This window comes from Schistocerca piceifrons, chromosome 1 (genome assembly GCF_021461385.2).
Source record: "Schistocerca piceifrons isolate TAMUIC-IGC-003096 chromosome 1, iqSchPice1.1, whole genome shotgun sequence".
NCBI classification, from domain to species: domain Eukaryota; kingdom Metazoa; phylum Arthropoda; class Insecta; order Orthoptera; family Acrididae; genus Schistocerca; species Schistocerca piceifrons.
In genome coordinates this window covers 98829492-98836464 of record NC_060138.1, presented here as the reverse complement: position 1 = coordinate 98836464, position 6973 = coordinate 98829492, and the positions used below count along the sequence as shown (strand labels likewise).

General features: G+C 46.9%; 1 non-coding gene across 1 annotated transcript; it reads right to left on the bottom strand.

The window, feature by feature from the left end:
- Positions 1 to 3210: 3210 nt before the first annotated feature.
- Positions 3211 to 3285, bottom strand: Trnas-uga. The gene has a single exon. It is a non-coding gene; the product is annotated as a tRNA-Ser (tRNA).
- Positions 3286 to 6973: the final 3688 nt, after the last annotated feature.

Genomic DNA, 6973 nt, shown 5'->3' with positions numbered 1-6973 from the left:
TAATAATTTCTTTTAAAAGTGTATTGGGTAGCGAACATGTTTCAGCCAGTATTTTCAGAACAGAAGAAAGAAGAAATTAATCTATGACGTTATATTCTGTTCAACATCCTGCCATTGAACTGATTTTAAAAGTATCTGATTGTTTTACGATGATCAGCGATAGGTTTCTACTCTTTTATGACTGAGAACTAGTTGAATGCTACTTTGGGAAACACCAATAACATACAGATTCCTGGAGCACACAACAATATTATAAAAACTGAATGTATAAGGGGCTGTCAGTTGAAAACGAGACAGATGGAAAAAGTAAGTAAACTGTTTTTTATTCCAAAAGTAATCGCCGTAATTACTCAAACACGTATCCCAGTCTGAGGCAAGGCGCTCAATGCTTTCGTGAACCCAGGCGTGCATCTTTTCTTCACAAAGAGATACGCGACCACAAATGTCATCCTTACGGGCTTAAAAATGCGCAAATCAGATGGGAAGATATCGTGACTGAATGGAGGATGTCTAAAGACTTCTTAGCGAAACTTCCGCTACGACATCGAAACAACCTTGTCAAAATTTGGCCAGGATGATCCTGCAATTTGGTGTCATCATTTTGAGCCGCAGTGCAAGCGTCAGAGCCAACGATGGAAGCATATGGACCGACCACCACAGAAAAAATTCCAAAGCCGTGCACGCCAGTTCATGGAAAAACACGACGACCTTTTTCTTCGACTCCACGTCATTTTCTGCAGCATGGCGCCACAATTAACGCACAGCGGAACGCGAACACTTTGCAAAATCTGAAGTGCGCCATCAAGCTCAGACGCCCAGGAAAAGTTGACGGACGGCATCATAATGTTGCAGGATAATGCTCTCTCGCATGTGGCCAACATTGTTTCGACTCCAGAATGAAATTTTCACTCTGCAGCGGAGTGTGCGCTGATATGAAACTTCCTGGCAGATTAAAACTGTGTGCCCGACCGATACTCGAACTCTGGACCTCTGCCTTTCGCGGGCAAGTGCTCTACCATCTGAGCTACCGAAGCACGACTCACGCCGGGTACTCACAGCTTTACTTCTGCCAGTATCATTGTTTCGACTATTTGCCAAAACTTCCCTGGGAAGCCCTTAGACATCCTCCATAGAGTCCCGATCTCTCCCCACGCCATTTCCATATTTTTGGAGATCTGAAGGAACACATTCTTGGCGTGCTATTTGGTTCGGCCGAAGAGGTGCAGTTCCGGGTACAATCACGGTTCAGTAGGCAACCGTAAACATTTTTCCATGGAGGTGCTGACCGTCTTGTCTCACAGTGGGATAAATGTATTAACAATAATCCCGATTACTTATGACTAAACGCTTTACTTAATTTTTTTCATCTGTCTCATTTTCATTTGACTGCCCCTTGTACAATACCGCAACGCTGATCGTACTTCGTACTGACTCTCATCAAAAACACCGTGTAACACTGCCATAGATGCATTGGCGATGTGGATTCTATTGTTGACATACATTTTTAGCTTCTTGTTAGATCGCTCCTAAGAAAGAGATGGTATTGCACTATGTGATCAAAAGTATCCGGACACCCCAAAAAATATCCGTTTTTCATATTAGGTGCATTGCGCTGCCACCTACTGCCAGGTACTCCATATCAGCGACCGCAGTAGATATTAGACATCGTGAGAGAGCAGAATGCGGCGCTCCACGGAACTCACGGACTTCGAACGTGGTCGGGTGGTTGGGTGTCACTTGTGTCACATGTCTGTATGCGAGATTTCCACACTACTAAACATCCCTAGGTCCACTGTTTCCGATATCATAGTGAAGTGGAAACGTGAAGGGACACGTACAGCACAAAAGCGTACGGGCCGGCATCATCTGTTGACTGACAGCGACCGCCAATAGTTGAAGAGTGTCGTAATGCGTAAGAGGCAGACATCTATCCAGACCATCTCGCAGTAATTCCAAATTGCATCAGGATACACTGCAAGTACTGTGACACTTAGGCGGGAGGTGAGGAAACTTGGGATTCACGGTCGAGCGGCTGCTCATAAGCCACACATCACGCCGGTAAAAGCTAAACGACGCCTCGCTTGGTGTAATGAACGTAAACACTGTACGATTGAACAATGGAAAAACGTTGTGTGGACTGACGAATCATTGTACACAACGTGGCGATTCGATGGCAGGGTGTGGGTATGACGAATTCCCCTCGAACGTCATCTGCCAACGTGTGAAGTGCCAACAGTAAACTTCGAAGGCGATGGTGTTGTCGTGTGTCGTGTTTCTCACGGAGGGGGCTTGCACCCCTTGTTGTTTTGCGTGTCATTATCACAGCACAGGCCTACATTCGTGTTTTTAGCATCTTCTCGCTTCCCATTGTTGAAGACCAGTTCGCTAATTGTGATTGCATTTTTCAACACAATCGAGCACCTGTTCATAATGCACGGCCTGTGGCGGAGTGGTTACACGACACTAACATCCCTGTAATGGACTGGCCTGCTCAGAGACCTGACCTGACCTGAACCCTATAGAACACCTCTGGGATGTTTTGGAACGCCGATTTCGCGCCAGGCCTCACCGACTAACATCGATACCTCTCCTCAGTGCAGCACACCGGGAAGAATGGGCTGACATTCCCCAAGAAACCCTCCAGCACCTGATTGAACGTATGCCTGAGGTAGCTATCATCAAGGCTAAGGGTGGGCAAACACCATACTGAATTCCAGTATTACCGAAGGAGGGCGCCATGAACTTGTAAATCATTTTCAGCCTAGTGTCTGGATACTTTTGACCACATAGTGTATATTGTTTACAGACCTACCTTGAACTATGGTTTGATGTATAAATGGTAGGTCCAGTAACGCGCGCTACACTAACTGGTAATCTCATGTCTGTATACAAACCACGCAGTAGCTCTTTATGGAAATGACGAGGATTTTCAGAGCTCCAGCGTCGATTGTTCAGCGAGCCGACACATTTCACGCCGTGTATTAGTGCTAGTGCAGATGGATACTAGTCTGTGTCGAAAAATCTGTAGTGAATTAGCTGTCTGCTGGAGTAGTATATCTTAGGGCAGAAACTTTGAGATATGTCTCGGCAAATCAACTGAGTTTCTACGTGAGGCTGCCAATAGGAAAGCTGGGTGGCAGAATTGCTTAACGAGGCTCCTTAATCGGCAGACAGAGGGTCTTTTGAAACTTCCTGGCGGATTAAAACTGTGTGCCGGACCGAGACTCGAACTCGGGACCTTTGCCTTTCAAGGGCAAGTGCTCTACCAACTGAGCTACCCAAGCACGACTCACGCCCAGTCCTCACAGCCTTACTCCTGCCAGTACCTCGTCCCCTACCTTCCAAACTAAACAGAAGCTCTCCTGCGAACCTTGCAGAACTAGCACTCCTGAAAGAAAGGATATTGCGGAGACATGGCTTTGCCACAGCCTGGGGGATGTTTCCAGAGGACGGGGCGTGAGTCGTGCTTGGGTAGATCAGTTGGTAGAGCACTTGCCCAAGAAAGGCAAAGGTCCCGAGTTCGAGTCTCGGTCCGGCACACAGTTTTAATCTGCCAGGAAGTTTCATATCAGCGCACACTCCGCTGCAGAGTGAAAATCTCATTCTGGAAACATCCCCCAGGCTGTGGCAAAGCCATGTCTCCGCAGTATCCTTTCTTTCAGGAGTGCTAGTTCTGCAAGGTTCGCAGGAGAGCTTCTGTTAAGTTTGGAAGGTAGGAGACGAGGTTCTGGCAGAAGTAAAGCTGTGAGGAGTTAACAAAATGGAAAGAACATACGGTTTGACAAAGAATATTCACCACAAGAAATGCGTATCTATATATATATATATATATATATATATATATATATATATATATATATAACAACTAAACCGTGGTACGCGCAGAATGTTTATTTGGATGTGAATTCCTAACAGTGAACTATAAGATGTACAGAAAAGAGGTATCTGAAAGACGGATTAGTACGAAAATAATGGGGAGATTAGTAACTGCATATGGTTGGAAAGTTAGAAGTAAAGAGGAGATCTACAGAAATGCAGAGAAAATATCAGAAGTAATGACTAAGTGAAATTTAACATTTCTGTGACACCTCTACTGAGTGAATAAGAACAGACTAATGAAACAAATGTCGCTGTATTTCTGGAAGAAGAAATCGACAATCACATGGACTACAGAAATAAGAAAAGAGCTTGCAAGGAACAACATCAAAGAATCGGGTGGTCCATAGACAGTGACCGGGCCAAATATCTCACGAAATAAGCATCAAACGAAAAAACTACAAAGAACGAAACTTGTCTAGTTTGAAGTGGGAAACCAGATGGCGCTATGGTTGGCCAGCTAGATGGCGCTGCCATCGGTTAAACGGATATCAACTTCGTTTTTTTAAATAGCAACCTCCTTTTTTATTATATATTCGTGTAGTACGTGAAGGTATATGAATGTTTTAGTTGGACCACTTTCTTCGCTTTGTGATAAATGGCGCTGTAATAGTCACAAACGTATAAGTACGTGGTATCACGTAACATTCCGCCAGTGCGGACGGTATTTGCTTCGTGTCCGGGGTCGGTGAGCGACGGACCTCGTAGCAATGGGAACAGCGCCACACTCCGACACCGCGTAGAGACGGCCAGCGGGTCCCGGCCAAACTACGCCCCGCCGAGAATTCCTCACTGCTCCACACCAACCGACCGACCCCTCAGAGCCAGTACGCAGACAACATTTAAAATAACTTGTCATTCAAAATCACACAAACTACACACAGTTTCACGAACACTTGCACGAAGAACTAGACAATGCTACGGCGGTGGCTGTACGGCGTCGGTACACACAGCCAACCCATAAACGATCGCCGGTCAAATACCCGTCGTCCGGCAAGACGACCGACCGACGACCAACCAAAGTCGCAAAGTCACTGCAGTCACGTGTGTCGGCAACCCTTCGACTGAGTCATGGAGGTCCGAACCTCACTGCTGCCGCGCCCCGACTGAACTTGGGCCGCGTGCCAACTGAAACACTGCCAGGTCCGAACTAACTGCTGGAACGTTCCAAATCACTCACGACACACGACGGCCGGGAAGTAATAGCAGTGCCGCAAAGATAATACGGCACGGATCATATCGATAAGCGCTGCTGCTGCCGCTTACGGGCAGGCAAAGCGGCAACTCAGTGACACAAGTAATTGAAACTAACATAACGAGGTGGCAGTACGACAAAACTGGATGTTCAATAAGAGATGGCACGAACACAAGCCGCGCACGCCCATCAATGTGTTTCCATCAATTTATTGGAAAGTAAAGAGTTAGGCCATTTGAATCTAGTATAATCCACATTCTGCTCCACAAACTCCCGTCGTGAGTATGCTAAATTATCGCCTGCCCGGCTAGCCGCGCGGTGTAACGCGCTGCTTCCCTAGCGGGAAGGCGTGCCAGTCCCCGCCACGAATCCGCCAGGCGAATTAGTGTCGAGGACCGGTGTGCCGGCCACCCTGTGGATGGTTTTTAAGGCGGTTTTCCATCTCACTCAGCGGATGCGGGTTGGTCCCCTTATTCCGCCTCAGTTGTCGGCGATTGCTGCGCAAACTCGTAAGCGTATACGATCGTTACTCTACACGCAAATATTTGGGGTTACACTCGTCCGGTATGAGACGTTCCCGGGGAGGTGGGGAGTGTCCAATGGGGGCCGAACCGCAGAATAATCCTAGGTTCGGTGTCGAGCGGCGGTGAGGTGGGGGGGGGGGGGGGGTGCTGTGGCCTGTTGTGGGGTTTTGAACCACTGAAGCCTCTCCGTCGTTTCTAGGTCCACGGTTTAATACGCAATACAAAATGCTAAATTATCAACTTTCTGTATTAAAAAATGGTTCAAATGGCTCTGAGCACTGTGGGACTTAAGCGCTGAGGTCATCAGTCCCCTAGAACTTAGAACTACTTAAACCTAGCCGGCCGGAGTGGCCGTGCGGTTCTAGGTGCTACAGTCTGGAACCGAGCGACCATTACGGTCGCAGGTTCGAATCCTGCCTCGGGCATGGATGTGTGTGATGTCCTTAGGTTAGTTAGGTTTAATTAGTTCTAAGTTCTAGGCGACTGATGACCTCAGAAGTTAAGTCGCGTAGTGCTCAGAGCCATTTGAACCATTTGAACTTAAACCTAACTAACCTAAGGACATCACACACATCCATGCCCGAGGCAGGATTCGAACCTGCGACTGTAGCGGTCCCGCGGTTGCAGACTGTAGCGCCCAGAACCGCTCGGCCACCCCGGCTGGCTTTCTGTATTCCTTCTATGCTCCGGAGAGCACTGATTACGAGATCTCGCCTATGGAACATGTCACGATTAGTGGATACACTTGGGCTGGCACAACGGTATTGTCGTATCGCAGCATTCGACGTGTGGTGATTAGTAGTTTACCACCTCACAAAGTGACAAGATCAGTCTTATCGCGAAAAATATAATTACTCTTCTCTGCTACAACTAGAAGAGATTAATGAGCGAGCATGGTAACGTCGGTATAAATACGACGTAATTTAGTGTGAATCGAAATTTTATGTGTAAATGTACTTGTTGTGCTTAAGTTAGTTCTTCGTTCTATTTTCCAAGTAACCGTTATGGACTGAACGATACATTTCCTCCCAGTCCAGTGTTAGGCAGTAGCATGACCTATAATTTAAAGAATTCCGCTGAAGTGCGTACCACGTTTCAACATGAGGTCTAAGATGAACTGAACAACCTTGCAGTAAATATCGCTATCAAATTAACACTAGTGACTGATCCAGTCGACAGGGTGGAAGGATTTTAATTAAGTAAAAAGCCGTATCATATGCTTCAGTTTGCTTAGATGCCGTGGAAAATCACACCAAGTCGATACCGGCAGCGTCCAGGAAGTGGCTGTCTAACGGAACACATTTCTCAGCCCTAGTAGACAAACGGTGTTAGTAAAAAATTATGCAGAATCTGTCTGGTTGACAGTCGGACAAGCACA